The sequence below is a fragment of the Leuciscus leuciscus genome, assembly GCF_965113295.1.
Source record: "Leuciscus leuciscus genome assembly, chromosome: 4".
In the NCBI taxonomy this organism is placed as follows: Eukaryota; Metazoa; Chordata; class Actinopteri; order Cypriniformes; family Leuciscidae; genus Leuciscus; species Leuciscus leuciscus.
The window spans coordinates 14,956,482-14,973,006 of NC_138728.1; the positions used below are offsets into that span (position 1 = coordinate 14,956,482).

The following is a 16,525-nucleotide window of genomic DNA, read 5'->3' on the forward strand; positions in this document are numbered from 1 at the left end:
ATCATTTTCCCTCCTTTCAGAGCAGGGAAATCAAAGCATATGGAGGACGTAAAAGAAGGGGGGCATGTTTTATCTGGATCTTTACCATCGTTCCATTAAGCTACGTTACCGAGCCGAGTGTGGAAGAGAAAGAGAAGAGCCAGTGTGTATGTGCATGTTTGTGGGAGACGCTTTCAGATAGGGAGTGGAGGGCAGTGAAAATCCAGCTCTCACAGTCGAGTTCACAGCCCTCGCTTGATTGTTTTTCTTGTCTTGGCTCATCTCAGTCCGTCGGTGTTGTCATATTGTCCATGTGCATGGAGGCACACAGCCCTGAGAGAAACAGAGAGGGGGACCACACATGGAGAGCGAAGCCCCAGGGAGAGTATCAGGCCTGTGTGGAGTGCTCTGCCAGGACCCAAGCCGCCTCGCTCCACTGCTTGTCATTGGATCTCAGATCTGCTGATAAAATTTGCCCCCTCTCTTCTTTTAAAGTGATGAAATGTCTCACCTTACCCAGCCCACCTGGGTATGGGTGAAGAGGTCCAGTAAGTCCCTCTGAGTAAGTGTGGTCTGCAGCTGAAAGAATGCTCATAAATGTGAGGTCGGTGTGGTCTGAAGATGTCAGATGAGATGCATCCACCACCTCTTTTGAGAGTGACGCTCACAACACATTTTCAATGCTGTTTTTGTGCACGGTAAAATGGTAAAAGTGCACTCAGTATTTTTCAAATGTTTTTGCTAGTCATGTGATCTTAAATATTTGTGGTCTTCAGCTCCATGTAAAATAAAACAGCTTTTTTTTCAGCCACTGATAATACTGTAAGTGTGCATAATTTTTAACTTGACTACTAGAGAAGTACAATATCGTTAGCCTCATAGCATAATTGCCTAAGAAATAATTAATAAAAAAATTACTTGGGCAGTTATGCTATGAGGCTAACGATATATCAATCTGTTACCAGCTGAAATTAGTTGTTGTTTTTTTAATCGTTATCGGCCGATATTGTTGGTATTATTTTAGTATTATTTATATATTATTACAGTATGTTTTCATTTTTTTAAATAGCTTTTATTTTTATATTTTCACTTTTCATTAGAATTTTAGTTTAACTTTTTAGTTTAAGTTGAACTTTTATTAATTGTTATGAGTTTAGTAACTGTTATGCCATTTGTATTATTTCTTTAATTTTTGTTTCAGTTCTAGTTTTAGTCATTTTAATACTTCAACTTCAACTTATTTCAGTTAATTTGGTTAACATTCTTATTTTTCATCTAATGTTAACTAATATTACTATATTAAGTATTATAATAGTCTTAGATAATTATAACAACAATGGATATTGCATATTTAATTGTGCGTGCTGCTCATTTCCCTTTTTTCACATTTAGAATACCTTTTGTGTCATTTAACACTAACTTAAGTTACTCTTTAAAATCACTTATAATTTATTAGCACTGTTACATCTAATCTTTTGCAAATCTCAAAAAGATTATGCATTTTTAAACCGCACCTTATAATGTTTTTATTGTAATGATTTTTATTGTATTTAGTGATTTATTTAGTGTTACTTTTCATTAATTTTGACAAATTATTATTATAATTGTTTTTATATTTTCTACTTATAAATTTACCATCCATAATATGTAAATAAATATAAGCATGTTCATATTGTCCAGAATGTTATTTAAATCGCTCTTAATTACCATTTAAATGTAATATCTATCATTATTATTCATTTCTTTGCAAAAAATACAGTAACAATTTAATAAAAGCCTTTATGCATAATGCATTATAAATGTATTTATACAAGTATTTATATATACATTAATGCATTATAATTTTTATAAATAATTGTAGCCAAAAGTAATATTTGCTTACTCCGGAAATTGGTTGATTGTCATGTGTTTTAGTGCATTATACTTTCTAAAGGTGTAACTTAAGTATTATAATGTATTATAACTGTGGTTACAATTATTCATGAGACCATACAATGCATTATAAGGGGAAATTAATACAAATGAAATACTTTTATGAAAACGAAATACTTTTATAATGCATTGCATAAAGACTTTTAGCAAAGGGTTACCAAAAATACTGAGCGCACCTTGTTCATGTCAACTTCAGGTTCAACCAGTGGTGTAAGTTTAGGATGGGACTTCCTGCTTATCCAAACAATGATAGCAAACATTTTTGAAAAAATTGTTTTTTTGTCGTATGGTTTACACACTAGCATTCATTTTTAGCTGTAAAGCTTTAGGCTCATCTGTGTCATGACACTCATTCATTATACTTCATGGGAGTCTTCTAGGGTTATTTATAAACGAGTGAATAAGACAGACCTGTGAATTCACTCCCAGCCTCTCTGATTGCTTTACAATGCCTGATAGATTATAAAGCTTTATGAGTGACAATTGCAGTCTCTTAAAATGGCCATATGCTTTTCTCATCTTCTCAATTATAAAAAACAATTGACTAAAATGGTTTGTGACCCACAGTGCAGTGCTATTACCATCAGACAGGTTGACTGCAGGGTTGTCTGGCACCCAGAGAGATTAGTCCCAACGAGTTATTTCAACAACGAGCTAGTTTCAACAAAACGGTGACCAAATGATTCAGAGGAGGTTTTAAATATTTGTGACACACCAGACTACATGGCACCTGATGATGACTGATGTTAACTGTTGTCAACGCATTGTTTTCCCACATTTGCTGTGGCGGTTAGGGCTGCCGTAATTTTTGGCTTAGAGAATAAAAACCGTACCAGTAATGTAACAATGACCAAATCCCATTTAAAGCAGCCCTTTATCAGATCCAATAGTCACTCATTACCTTTTAATGTAGGATTAGCAGTCATTTTACAGGCTTATTAACTTATGTTTGTTTGCTCTTTAATTCTTTACAAGTGGCCTCATCTGCCCATGGTGCTGTAGACATCAGTACTCGTGAGGCTGTCTGTCATCAGCGGGCGTTGCTTGGCTCTATCTGGCTTTTCCAGACCTGACACATCTCTCAGCATGCTTTTTGCCTTCCCTCTAATAAACCACCGCACATGCCGGGGTAAGATGTGCTTACCTTGAGTCTGCTGTGTGTTGTGTCTGCTGGCATCCCACATCCGTGAGCCAATCAGATGTGTTTTTCAAAACTGATAAAACAGTAATTATTCACCAGAACTGTTTACAGTGATTTCTACAGGCGAGGGACCTTTTGCACAGTAACAAGCCTTAAAATCGAACGCTTGCTTCCTTGAAAGTTAAACAAATTCTTTTTGCAGGAATAATTTGCTTGTACCAAATGTATTTCTGTGATGTGTGAAAGTATAACAGCTCATTTCTTTTACGTTTGGTTTCCAGAACTGCAAATGAGGCCAGAACAACATCTCTAATTGCCGTCGTCTGTGAATTCTGGGGCTGATGAAAGAAGGTAAAGTCACCTACACTCCCATGCAAGCTGGAAGAGAGTCTGGTAGGCATAGCCTTTGCCTTGATGACTCTCTTTGTAAGCATGCTTTCAGTGTACCCTCATCCGCATTGGGTTCAGTGTAAGGCTGTCAGCTGGTGAGACGCAACACAATGGCTGCTAAAGCCACCTTTTGTAATCTCTAATTATTTTCTGACACTCTGTGTGAATATTGATGTAAAGAAAATGTATATCATCTAAAAATATAACTATAGCATATTGATGATATAAATTAGTCCTCTAATAATTCTATTAAAAATTAAAAAAGTTTTATAACAATATCAACAGTTTGTTTAATTTTTTTAAATTTAGTTTAAAATAGTTGCGGCAGTGGAAAAGAGGTTAAAATGAAAATAAATTAATATATTATAGCTATCAATAAAATATATTTTATGAACAATCATCCACAACATTAAAACCACCTTCCTAATATAGTGTAGATCCCACTTATGCTGTTAAAACACATGCTTATGCTTATGCCACTTATGCTCTGTTGCGTCGAGGCATGGACTCCACGAGACATTTGAATAGCCCCTTTCACACAGAGATTCCGGAAAATACACGGATAAAGTGACCCGGGATTTGACCCGGGTTCGTTTGATTTTGGTCATTCACACTGCCAGTGATTTTCCGGAATCAGAGAGTGCGTTCACACACAACCCGTAAAAATGCCGTAAAGACACGTGACATCGATGTGACTTGTAATCTCAGCAGCGTCTTAAGTTTGCTTATGAGCTGCGATCTCTCTCTCGAGAAACCACGCCTGTGCATTTGTTTCTCTGATTCGATCATAAACTTGCGCATTACGTACCGTTTCACAGCTGGAGAACGAGCCCGGCTTCAGCGTCATCACTACGACACGGCATTATTACGGCTTTTGTTCACACAGCGCGCGTTCCGGGACTGAACACGGCAATGTTACTAGGTCCCGACCCGGCATCGATCCCGGCATAAATCCCGGGTCGAGTTTGCGTTCACACAGAAGGCGCTCTTGCAATTTGCCGGCAATTTGCCGGGTTCAAAGCGCTGTGTGAAAGGGGCTGTGTGTCCTGTGGTACAGTATCTGGCACTGAGACATTAGCAGCAGATTCTTTGAGTCCTGCAGGTTGCCTCCATGGATTGGATTTGTTGGTCCAGCATATCCCATAGATGTTTTCAATAGGATTGAGATCTGGGGAAATTGGAGGCCAAGGGAACACTCATGTTCTCATGTTCCTCAACCTCAGCCTACAGTTTTTTAGCAATTTGAGCTACAGTAGCTCTTCTGTGTGAACGGACCAGACGGGGTAGCCTTCTTTCCGCACAATCATCAATGACCTTTGGGTGCCCGTGACTCTTGATGCCGGTTTACCACTTGTCCTTTCTTGTACCACTTTTGATATGTACTAACCACAGCATACCAGGAACACCCCACTAGACTTGCTGTTTTGGAGATGCTCTGACCCAGTCTTCTAGCCATCACTGTTTGGTCCTTGTCAAAGTCACTCAGATCTATTCACTTGCCCATTTTTCCTGTTTCTTACATAAAATTCAAGAACGGACTATTTAATTCCTGCCAAATATATCCCACCCCTTGATCCACTGAGTGTTCTGACACCTTTCTATTATGAGCAGCCTTAAGTTTTACTGCATTTTGAGCAGCACTCGAGCTGCATGAACTGCCATTGTAATGATATAATTTGTTATTCACTTCACCTGTCAGTGGCTTTAATGTGGTGGCTGATCAGTGTGTGTGTGTGTGTGTAAATATATATGTAAATACATTCTCGAAATCATTCAGCCCCCATTACAAATTAGGTTTATTTGCAAAATGTACAGACTTTCAGCTGTTTGCAATGAACAAATCAAACAAAAGTAATTGAAATAGCTCAACAGAACAAACATTTCAAGTGGTTTCCCCAAATTCAACTGAAAATGCAACTTTTAATGACTTCGGCATTCATAAAATTATTCAATTATTCATGGGCAATGGCCTCCTGTTCAGTAATATTCTTGGTTTGTGTGCTGCAACCGCCTTCTTCAAATCCCACCAGAGATTTTCTATGGGGTTCAAGTCAGGTGACTGTGATGGCCACTGTAGAATCTTCCTTGACTTCTTTTGCAACCAAGCCTTGGTGGAATTTGAGGTATGCTTTGGATCATTGTCCTGTTGAAAGGTCCAATGACGTCCGAGCTTTAGCTTCTTCACTGACGGCATGATGTTTTCTCCTAGGATTTCCTGATACTTCAATGAATCCATCTTGCCTTCCACACGCTGCAGTTTTCCAGTGCCAGAGGATGCAAAGCAGCCCCAGAGCATCACCAAGCTCCACCATGCTTAACTGTAGACGGAGAGTTATTTTCAGCATATGCTTCATTCTTCTTCCTCCAGACAATACCGCTGATCCATAGGGCCGAAAAGTTCTAGTTTTGTTTCACCGCTCCACAGACCATCTTGGAGTTCTGGCATGCGTTTAGTATGCACCTAAACCTGTGCAAGCTGAAACCTCAGTGCCTGTTGCCACCAAGTCTTGCTGCAGGTCTTTTGCAGTCACTCAAGGGTTTTTCTGTTACCTTCTCAGAAATCTGGTTGCAGTTGTTGATAGCTTCCTTTTTCTGCCCCATCCAGTAGTGTAGTTTTTCTGCCCCATCCATTAGTGTGACCACTGTTCCTTTAACCTTGAACTTGCGAACTATGCTTCCAATGGTGTCTCTAGTAACATTTATCTTTTTGTATCCGGTTCCTTGTGAAGGGCGATGAGATCTCTTAACTTTTTTGGACCATTCTTTTGACTTAGCCATATTTCTAACATGCAGTCAAACGTGACTCAACAAACCTAGCCAGTTCAGATATGTCGTGTTCTAGCTCAAGCACACCTGGTGCAACTAATGAAGCCCTTGATTAGTTGCATCCGGTGTGCTTGAGACAGCACCTGTCTTGCAGATTTGTGCTGTTGTGAGGGATTCTATTGAATAATTTTGAGACTGCGGAAGTCATTAAAAGTTGCATTTTCAGTTGAATTTGCAGAAACTACTTGAAACATTTGTTGTGTTGAGCTATTTCAATTACTTTTGTTTGATTTGTTCATTGCAAACAGCTGAAAGTCTGTAAATGTTGCCAATAAATCTGATTTGCAATGGGGGTTGAATACTTTTAATTACAACTATACTGTTCAGAAGTTTGGGGTCTGTAATATGTTTTGATGTTTTTGAAACATCTCATCTATTGTACTCACCAAGAATGCATTTATTTGATTAAAAATATAGTAAAAATACCACCTGTGATGGATTCCTGAATTTTCAGCATTATTACTCCAGTCTTTAGTGTCACATGATCCTACATAAATCATTCTAATATGCTGATAAACATTTCTTATCAATGTTGAAAACAGTTGTGCTACTTAATATTTTTGTGGACACAAAAAAGAACAGCATTTATTTGAAATCCTGAAGTGTTTTGTAACAATAAATGTCTTAACTGTCACTTTTGATCAATTTAATGCATCCTTGTTGAATAATAAAAAAATCTGACTGACCCCAGACTTTTGAACGGTAATGTATGTATAGTGTTAACTGCTCAAATAATAGCTCAAATAGTGTAAAGGTAATGCATTTTACTCAGTAGAGTTTCATGTGTTTAACCATTCAAAAAGGAAATGTGATGTAGTATTTGATGACCATGCACTGCAGTTCTGTCAAGGTCAGCATTCAGGAATTTCATCCTCCACAGTGTTTTGTAATCACAGTTTGTTATTAGGCAGTTAATGAAATGCATGCCATTGTGACAAGTAAGGATGGGGGTTTGCTCCTGTAGTAATAACCAGCTAAACTAAAGAGAAGGAAGACGTCTGAGGAACATTTTCCAAAGTGAATTATGGAGGTAATGAAAGTGTTTCTCTCCTCAGTACTGTATCTGGTGAAATAATGCAGTTAAAACCCAGGGGTGATGTCATGCAGACAAATGTTTCGGAGATTGAAAATCCATCAGTCCCGTGAAAAACGGGGGGAGGGAGGGGGGAGTAAGAAAGAAAATAGTGTGCGTTCAATATGTTTTCGCTTATAGGATTTGACAGGTTTGAGGCAAGGAGAAAGAGAGGAGGAGGAACGCACTAAAAAAAAAAGTTGGCAGGGAAGAACCGCGAGCGCGTGGCAAAAAGATTCAAGTGCAACCGAGGTGGGGGTGGAGGGCTGATGGGGGGGGGAGCTTGAACAAGAGCTGCTTTTTCATTTAACCCCTGCCTACCTCTTTGCTTCGATTTAAGGAAATGATAGGTTTTGGAACAAAGACTTTGGACATTAGAGATGTTAAATACTTTGGTTGGATGTCACACTCAGGCTATTGTGTTATGTTTGGCTAGCAGGTGATTGGAGGGTCTGTATTTAATCTCTTAATATTTTGTTTGTCCCACTTTTGCATTAATGACAGGAGCACTCGAGCTTCATGAACTCCACAAGTCCTGAAGATCATATTCTCCAGCATGATTTGAGATAATCCAAAGAGTATCTTGAGCTACATTGGAAGCAAGAACATCTGACCAACTGTTAAAATGGTTTTCATTTCATGTAATTTAGAATTTAGAATCTTTTCTACCACAAATTCCTACCATGAGAATTCCAGTTTTTAATTGGAAATCCAGCTCACCGGGCCAAGCCATGTAAACTCTAGGTCAGGAAGACAAGATCATAATGACCGACTCTGGCATGGGTCCATTTTTCTTTGTTTACTATGGATCAGCTGTCGAGAGTGAGAGTGGAAGGGCTTATACTGATAAGCCGTCTTTGTGGAACTGTGAAGGACGCTTTGACTTAAGTCAAACATATGACATTTTAGATAATGGTCATTTATTGGTGTTCTAAGATTCTTTCATGTGTGAAGGGCAGACCTTAGTTTACCCGTTGAACCTGGCTAGTTAAACACTTCATCACTCTTAAAGTAACTGTTGATATATGTTCTTCTCCCCGGGTACAATTAATGTAGAGCATAACATAATTTCATATTTGAGTCAATGATTTAAATAAGCATTATGTCTAGATCTAATAAGTACAACCTTATTCCAATCTTTTTTTTTTTGTAATTTCTTACAAAAAAAAGATCAATACTGTTTTAAGATCAATGTTTCTTAAAATATCAGACAATTTGGCCTATTTCACGGTTAGTTCAGGATATAAAATGTCATATGGTAAAACCGCCCCAAAAAATTTAATGACATTTTATAATAATTTATGGTATTTGTAAAAATATAAATACAAATACAAATTGTACCATGAAAATATATTTAATAACTTTTTATAAAATGATAAAGATGTAAAATCTTATAACTTTTTTACTTGAGGGTTACATCACATGACATTTTTAGAGTCATTAAATTGAAACTTTTTTTTTTTTTTTTTTGAACCACACGAAACCAACATGAATCCAAACTACATTGCTATAAACTAGAAATTAGAAAATTTTATTTTCTTTATCTTGGACGGCCTTATTTGTCATTGACCCATGTTTTGAATATCCCTTCAAATTAAATTAGACTAGGCATGTGTATTTAAGTTCCCTGTTCTGTCAGAACATTGCAAGCTGGCATTAGATGTTTACTAGGCTGTAGGGAGCACGAAGGCTTTTGCAAAACTTCCTTTTTATTGCATTTCTTTTATTTAACACATTTCATAATATTTTGCACTCACTGTAAAATCTTTGAAAGGCTCTTTGGGACACAGCCTCATACTTGAAGCAGGAGAGATATTTTTTATTTATTCAGTATGTAAATCATGATGTAACAGTGAAAAAGCATTCCCCCATTGCATATATATATATATCCCCATGCCTCTCTTGACTTGTCCATTTATATAATCTCGAGTGGCTCGCTTAGGAATAACAAATTGGAAACGCGAAGGAGAGCGTTTACCGTACTAAATAACACCAAGGTCAGTTTAGTGAACATTAGATTTGTTTTTCTTAGTGTTTGGAGGGAAAGACTGAAATCGAGAGGACTGCATTTCATCCTGCTGTGCTCTTCATCTTACGTTACATAGATTCAGACAAAAAAAAACAGGCTTTTTTTGGCCGAATCAAAGAGTGCCGCAGGACTCAAAACATCACTATGAAAATGCATGACAGAGGATGAAACCTAATCCCGTTCTAGGCCCTCAGTCTAAATCAGCTTTAGTTATGGAGAGGGCTGGCAGCGAGCTATGGTTCCACAGTTCACGCCAGGCCTCTCGACACGCAAGCTCCTGAGGAGCGTTTGCCAGTGTCCTCGTCTGAACTAGCCTGCTGATTGATTTGCACCGAGGTTCCAGCCGCCCCTCTCCCCAGCCTCAGCAGGTGGTGAGTGTTTGTGACTTAAACCAGGGAGATATCAAGTTACGTCCATTTCTTTAAAATATCATTGATAAATATGGTGGAATAGCTCAGAAGCATTCAGCCTCATTTGTTTTGGACATATAATCTCATTATGGAAAATAGTATATAGCTGTGAAAACAGATGTAGGAAATTGTTCTGTTTGTTACCCCAGACTCTTTCTTTAACTCAAACATTTAAATAATAGTTCACCCAAAAATAAATATTCTCACCGTTATGTCGTTACAAACCTGTTTTACTTCTTTTTTTTTTTTTTATGGAACACAAAAGATATTTTGGAAATGTGTCGTCTTTTTTCTTTTTTGTCCATACAATGAAAATCAGTGGGGTCTATTTACATTTCATTTAGCACTTACTAATTACATTAAGCCACTTACAAATGAGGAAATCAAGATGCGATCGTATGGACAAAAACAGATGAAACATTTGTCAGAGGTATATTTTGTGTTGTCCTATATTGGAATCTACACCCATTAAATTTACGGTAAAAAACTGTAAATATTCACCGTAAAAACATACTGTGACAATGTTTCCAGTTTTAAAGGATGCCTGTATATTAACTTATAACCATACATTTCTTTAAGTGACATAACGTTAATATAATGACTTTAACTACCAAAATCTGCCATTTTTTCTTAAAATGTATCCCTAACCACCACAAGAATGCAGGTGGCACAATAGAAAGCCACAAGATGAATCAGAGTTCAAGTGGCCTTTCCATAAAACATGGCCAATACTCATATATAGACTCATACTCATATAGGTGTAGGTCATACACACAGACAAAACATAATCAGGTTAATGCTACACTAAAATAATGCAATAAACATTAACTAAATAACATAAAATGTTACAAAAAAACCACACACACTAATGAACGTTACTAATAGCAAAGATGAGAAGACAAAAAACAAAATTATTTGAAGAAAGTGTAATCGTATGTGTTAAGCAGGGACTTCTGGGAATGTCCTTTTACTGTTTTTTATTTATTTATTTTTTACCATAAATAATATGGTTAGTCATAGTTTTTACTTCGCAAAAACCATAGATTTGATGGTATTTTATGCGTGTAATGCGTTTGTTAAACAGTTTTTCACCATACATAGATTGTAAGGTAACTTGCATGTTTTTACATTGTATAGTTTCATGAATAACCTTTCCATTCCTCAAAAGGTTCTTTGTAGTGGAGAAAGGTTCTTCACTCTAAGAGTTCTTTTAAGAACTGTTCACTGAAAGGTTCTTTAGCAAACTCAGAATAGTTATTACTCTGAAAACCCCTCAACCTTTATTTTTAAGAGTATTCTATACCTTTACTAAGGCAAAATATCATTCTTTGGCACCAATGAATGACAATGTCAACAATAGTTTACGTACAGCTTTTTGTAGTTGGGTCAAGGTAATTTAGGCTGATTTATGTATTAGCACTAGATTGTACTCTTCTTGGGGATTTATTATCTGAAGATGGGGAAAACTCATGAATATTTCCACCACTCTGGAACGCTAATAGTCTTCTGACTTCGTAACGATCAAGAGTGAAATAATTTATTTGTGAACTTCAGTGCAGATGCACCTGCGCAGTGTGTTTTTTGGAGGGATTCCTACAGGGTGAGGCATCAGTTTATTGGAACGTTTCACATTTTCGGGAAGCTACGCATCTGAGGCCCGTGGAGGGAGGTGCGATTTTTAAAAGTCGTCTCTTTCATTCAGAAAAATGTCCAGCGGCCAGCCAGGTCCAAACACTTCTACAAACACGCCATCTCCTTCACTTGTTTCCAGCTCTGTCAGTCCTTCCCTCTTGGTTCAGTTTCCACTGAGGAAGCCCAGTCACATCCAGAGCGTCTTTTGACACTGGTATTTGTTTAGTCTACAGTCTAAAGGAACCACTTGTTGCCAGCTGCAGGGATCGTGATTGCACCGTAACTGAGTTCCAATCTCAGAGGCATGCGTGTACACCTTGGTGTGAGGTTGCGACTTTATTGGCCTGGTGTGTTTTGTGTGACTGACTTGGAAGCAGACCTTAACAGCCCTCACACCTGTTTGTTGCTGTTTTACTGCCATTTAAATCCAGCTGTGCATTTTAAGGGTAATTACAACTAACAGGTACCCTCTCCAAGCCGTGACTCGAACCTCATGGCATTAGCACAGAACCTCACACAGCCTGACGGCCGTCCAATTACAGTAAGCTGTTTTCCACAGAAACTGCTTCTGTGTAATATCAGCTAAACAAATTGTGTCTGGCTCTTAACGAAAAGAAAGTAAACCCAAAAGTGCAGATTTGATGACAAAGCACTGGGCCAAGTTCATCACTTTTGCGAGTTTTGTGATTGCCACAAGGGAGCGCTTATGCTACACAGGAACACCTGATATGCTTCACTAAAATGCGTGCACAATTTCATTCACTGGGTCTCGGAACTCTGTGTTGATTTCATAATCTCAGGCATTTTTACTTGGCCCAAATAACAACCAAAAATGTATTTAGCAAATAATAGAAGTAATTATTGTTGAAATGTTTTACAGAGAGTTGGCATGCACCATTTTATTCTCTGTGTGTGTGAAAAATTAAGATGATATATGAAAAGGGCTGTGTAGAATGTTCTTAGTTTTGCTTTTATTTACTTATAAATTAACATTCTCCAGGGTGTGAATGGTGCCTCATCTCTCTCTGGAAGGGAGGTGCCAAATGGAGTGAAGGGGTGTTTCTCTTGCGGGACACTGTGCAAATGTGTGCTGCTGTTGGACATCTGTGGGCAGTCTACTATCTTGTCTTTTAGTGGGCCTGCTATATCTGACCTTTGACCTGTAGACAGCATGCACAGCTGTGGAGAACACACCTACAGAAGACACAACCCATACCTCCTAAAATTGATTTCTCATCACACCCATGAAAATACAATAGGGGTCGAAAGTCTGAGACCATAGTTTTTTCATTTTCTCAGTTTCATTTTTCATTTAAACCAGAAAAGAACAGTCTGCGTATTAGTAAACTTTCCCAAAGCTATTCATTTTAGGTGTTGAAAATATAGACGTTTTAAAGTCTTTAGTACTTTGCACTGTAGTGCTTTATTTTTGTATTTTTTGCATAGAGAAGTATAGCATTAGCTGCAGTTAGTGTGGTCCCTGAGTTTTGCCACATGAACAATTGATAAACCGCTTGTATTTCACAGCAGTTATTCCACACATTTGTCTCACTATAAAAAAAAAAAGGCAGAGCTCTAATTTGAAATCTCATGACGTCTAAATCTATGCTATCTGCTAAACACATTTCACTGGGCATGTATAATGGGCCCTTACTGGCTGGTGAAGCAGGACAGACTCAAAGTTACTAAAGGAATCCCTTAACTCGAAAACACCCCCTCCCCCACCAGACGATCCTTACCACAGTGTCTGCGCAGAATCAGAGCTCTTTAATCGGTCTAATTATTCAGTTTTCTCATAGAATGGCTCTGGGCCTGCTTGGAACAGATTCTGTCTGGGTTTTCAATTGAATTGGCCACGCTGGACTGAATTGCCTTTGAGCAAGAGGTGCAGGAAACATAAAGGACCTATCCTCTGAATATTCTTGCAACTCACTGAGCTGCTTTCTGCAGACAGAGAGCTCTCAAAGTGCTGTCTAAAACATCCCACCCCTGTTATGACATTTACACTAATGAAAGGAGATAAAGCTATGAGTTGCACCCCCTCCAAGTCTTTTATAGTATGTTGAATGCAAAAAGGAAGAAAATTTGTCAAAGCAAGGTGAAATTGAATAAAAAAAAAAACTGAGAATGGCACAGATTAAAAATGACCTCTGAATATATTTATAAGATCTTAAAGATTGTTACATACTGTAGCAAGTGTAATAGCCAAAATACTTGGCTCAAGGAAAAGTGGAGTTTACTTCGTAGATATATTGGTAGTTACTTAACTATGCATTAAGGTATGCTTATGAAAACAAGGAGCATGGTAAATAAAAGCAGAACCTGATTTTGTCCAAGTGTATAAAAAACTAAAAAAAACTGCTTCCTTAAATATAATGTCCTGGAACAGCATTTTTTAAAGCCTCCCATTAATGTTCTATTATCGCAGCACAGAACATTTCATCCCACTAATGCAGCACAGTAGGTGGGTCAGCAACATAAATCATAGGTGTAACGGGTGATGAGATTTAAGATAAAGCTTTTTTTCTGCCATGGGAGCACCCCAGCTCATTTAGCGTGTGCACACTGGCTAAACTTTAAACAAGAACGTATATGAGTCTGCCATTTACTGCGCTTTGATCTTCAAAGAAAAGTACGGGATGTACGTGCATTGAACCTGACTGCGTTAAGATGCCTATTGTTTCAGACTGAGTCTTATTATTGGCATTTATTATGCGGGGCTGTGACATCCGCTCTCTGTGGCCACATTCATTAACAGTGTTTTGGTGTCTCGTTTCACGCGTCTCTCTGCTAGTGGGCAAAACAGGAAATGAACTCTGTGAAATAGGTCAAATTGAAGTTCCTGTTTCACCTCACTCAGCTCTGTCTGGTTGTGTTAGCTGCTCAGGGGCCAATGAAATGCTCAAGTGAAACTTTACTGTTCTGCATGAAAATTAAATTATATCTGCTATACCAGGGTTACTCAAACTCGGTCCTGGAGGGCCACTGTCCTGCACAGTTTAGCTCCAACCCTGATCAAACACACCTAGCTGTGAGTTTCTAGTGATCCTGAAGACATTGATTAGCTTGCTCAGGTGTGTTTGATCAGGGTTGGAGCTAAACTGTGCAGGACAGTGGCCCTCCAGGACCGAGTTTGAGAAACCCTGTGCTATACCATTAAATAAACAGAGCAGCCTTCATCAGCTTTGTTGAAATGAAAAATCTATCATTATTTATTCAATTGCATGTCGTTTCAAACCAGTTTGCATTTCTTTCTTTTTGATGAAAAGTTGAAAAATGCCTGTTTTAGTCCCCAATGGGCTCTCCTCACTATCATCTTTTCTCTCGAACATGGTGGATGATGATGATGGTTTTTTTGTTGTTGTTTTTTTACATTAATGACACGGACAACAGTAGGAATATTAGCCTGCGATCACTTTAGGACTGAATGCACAGACCGAAAATACTGACACAGTTTCGATTTCTTTCTCAAATGTTCACTTATGACATAACCAGGAGAATACATGCCGAGACGGGTATTTTGACATCATTTTGAGTGTATGTGTCCGTTCAAGTGCAAGTAAACACGAAAGAGGAATCAATTCGGTGTTCAAGTGATGTCTGAAACGATGTCTGAAAAGCCTCCCTCTCTCTCTCTCTCTCTCTCTCTCTCTCTCTCTGCGTGCATGTGTTCGGGTGGGTGAGGATGTTTGCACAGATAACAGCGCGTGAGTCCTGATCTTATTCCATGTTTAAAATGGTTTGAATGTGTATATTGGCAAGACAAAGCACGTCCAAATTATAAACTTTTACTCTATGATGGTTAATCCACAAATCACATGCGTGCCGAACCGTGGGGCCTGGTCCGTACGGATCACAGATCAACTGCGATCCGTTGCACCCTAATTATTAATGAACACACTTATCATCATGATTGGGATCTTACCAGAGATGGAGAAAAAATCCTACTCCAGTAAGTAAATGTGCCCGTCCCCAAAAATGCCATACATTTTGGTACTCAAAAGCTCTTCCCTCCACGTTTTCTGCTGCACATCGTTTATTTTTACCACACATTCGCTCCTGCGCACCAGTTATGTGCACCCCTGATTATATGTATGTGGTTTTAGTCCTTTTTATTTGCTGTTTGACTTGAATAGCAAAAACTGTTTACTAATCTGAGGATTAAAACTAATTTGGATCATGCACAAAGACGCACTTTTTTTTAATGCGAGTGGGTTAATGTTCTTGACTGCAAGGCTTTTGTTGAACGCTCTGGACTTGTGGTTAGAGTAAGAGCGTGACTGACAGCTCATAGTGAAAAAGTGTTTGATGACCTTGTAACCTCTCCAAACAGAAGATGACTTTTTTTTTGTACACATGCCAGTCTTCCTTGAAACGTACTTAGCGCTGGGAAGACAACACTGCAAGTTGCCTAATCCGACAGCATTTTGCGTGTGATCTCATGAAAAGGCTCTAAATACAGCATTACACGCATGCCTCACACGCACACAACATACACGTGTATTGTAAAAAGTAAACATACCGGCTCAGAGTGAGACACACCCATGCACACTTGTGGCTTAATGTGCAGCAGACACAAAGTACGTGGAGAACAGTAGGCTTCATGTGTTTTGGTATAAGAAGGGGTGTTTCCTGAGCGAACGTGTTTGTTTGGGGAAGTGTGGTTGGTGCAGTATTGTTGACCTAGATATAGTTTTGAGCGTGCAACCGTGTCTATTCCTCCCCCCAGCTGAGTTTTGCAGGTGCTGTGAGTCAGAAAGTCTTTGCCTGGAAGTGCTCCAACTCCGTGACTAGGAAAGAGCCTCTTAGGTCTCCGTGTAGGGCATTAAATGTTTGTACACGGTGCTAACAGCTTGCTCAAGTATCTGAGCGGTCTCTGTGATTATTCAAATGCTTCCATGGTTACTTATCACCCAATAGGATGGCTTCGAATCCACTCTGACCCCTTTGAGATGTGGGCTGAAGGTTCCTGTTTGCAGAGCAGGTTTGATTTCTACCCCCTGGGGCAAAAGTTTTGTTCTGTGGAGGTTGGCCCTGGATTGGTTATTTAGTGCAGTTTTAACCTTCCCCCTGCACCCATTTTAATTAAAGCATTTGTCAACAGAACTATAAAA

General features: G+C 38.6%; 1 long non-coding RNA gene across 1 annotated transcript in view; it reads left to right on the forward strand.

Annotated features, from left to right (window-relative positions):
- LOC309497603 overlaps positions 1 to 16,525 on the forward strand; it is a 65,620-nt gene that overhangs the window by 3,891 nt on the left and 45,204 nt on the right. The window contains exon 3 of the long non-coding RNA XR_014205627.1: positions 3,334 to 3,403. This is a non-coding gene — a long non-coding RNA (uncharacterized lncRNA). The remainder of the gene's footprint in view (positions 1 to 3,333; positions 3,404 to 16,525) is intronic.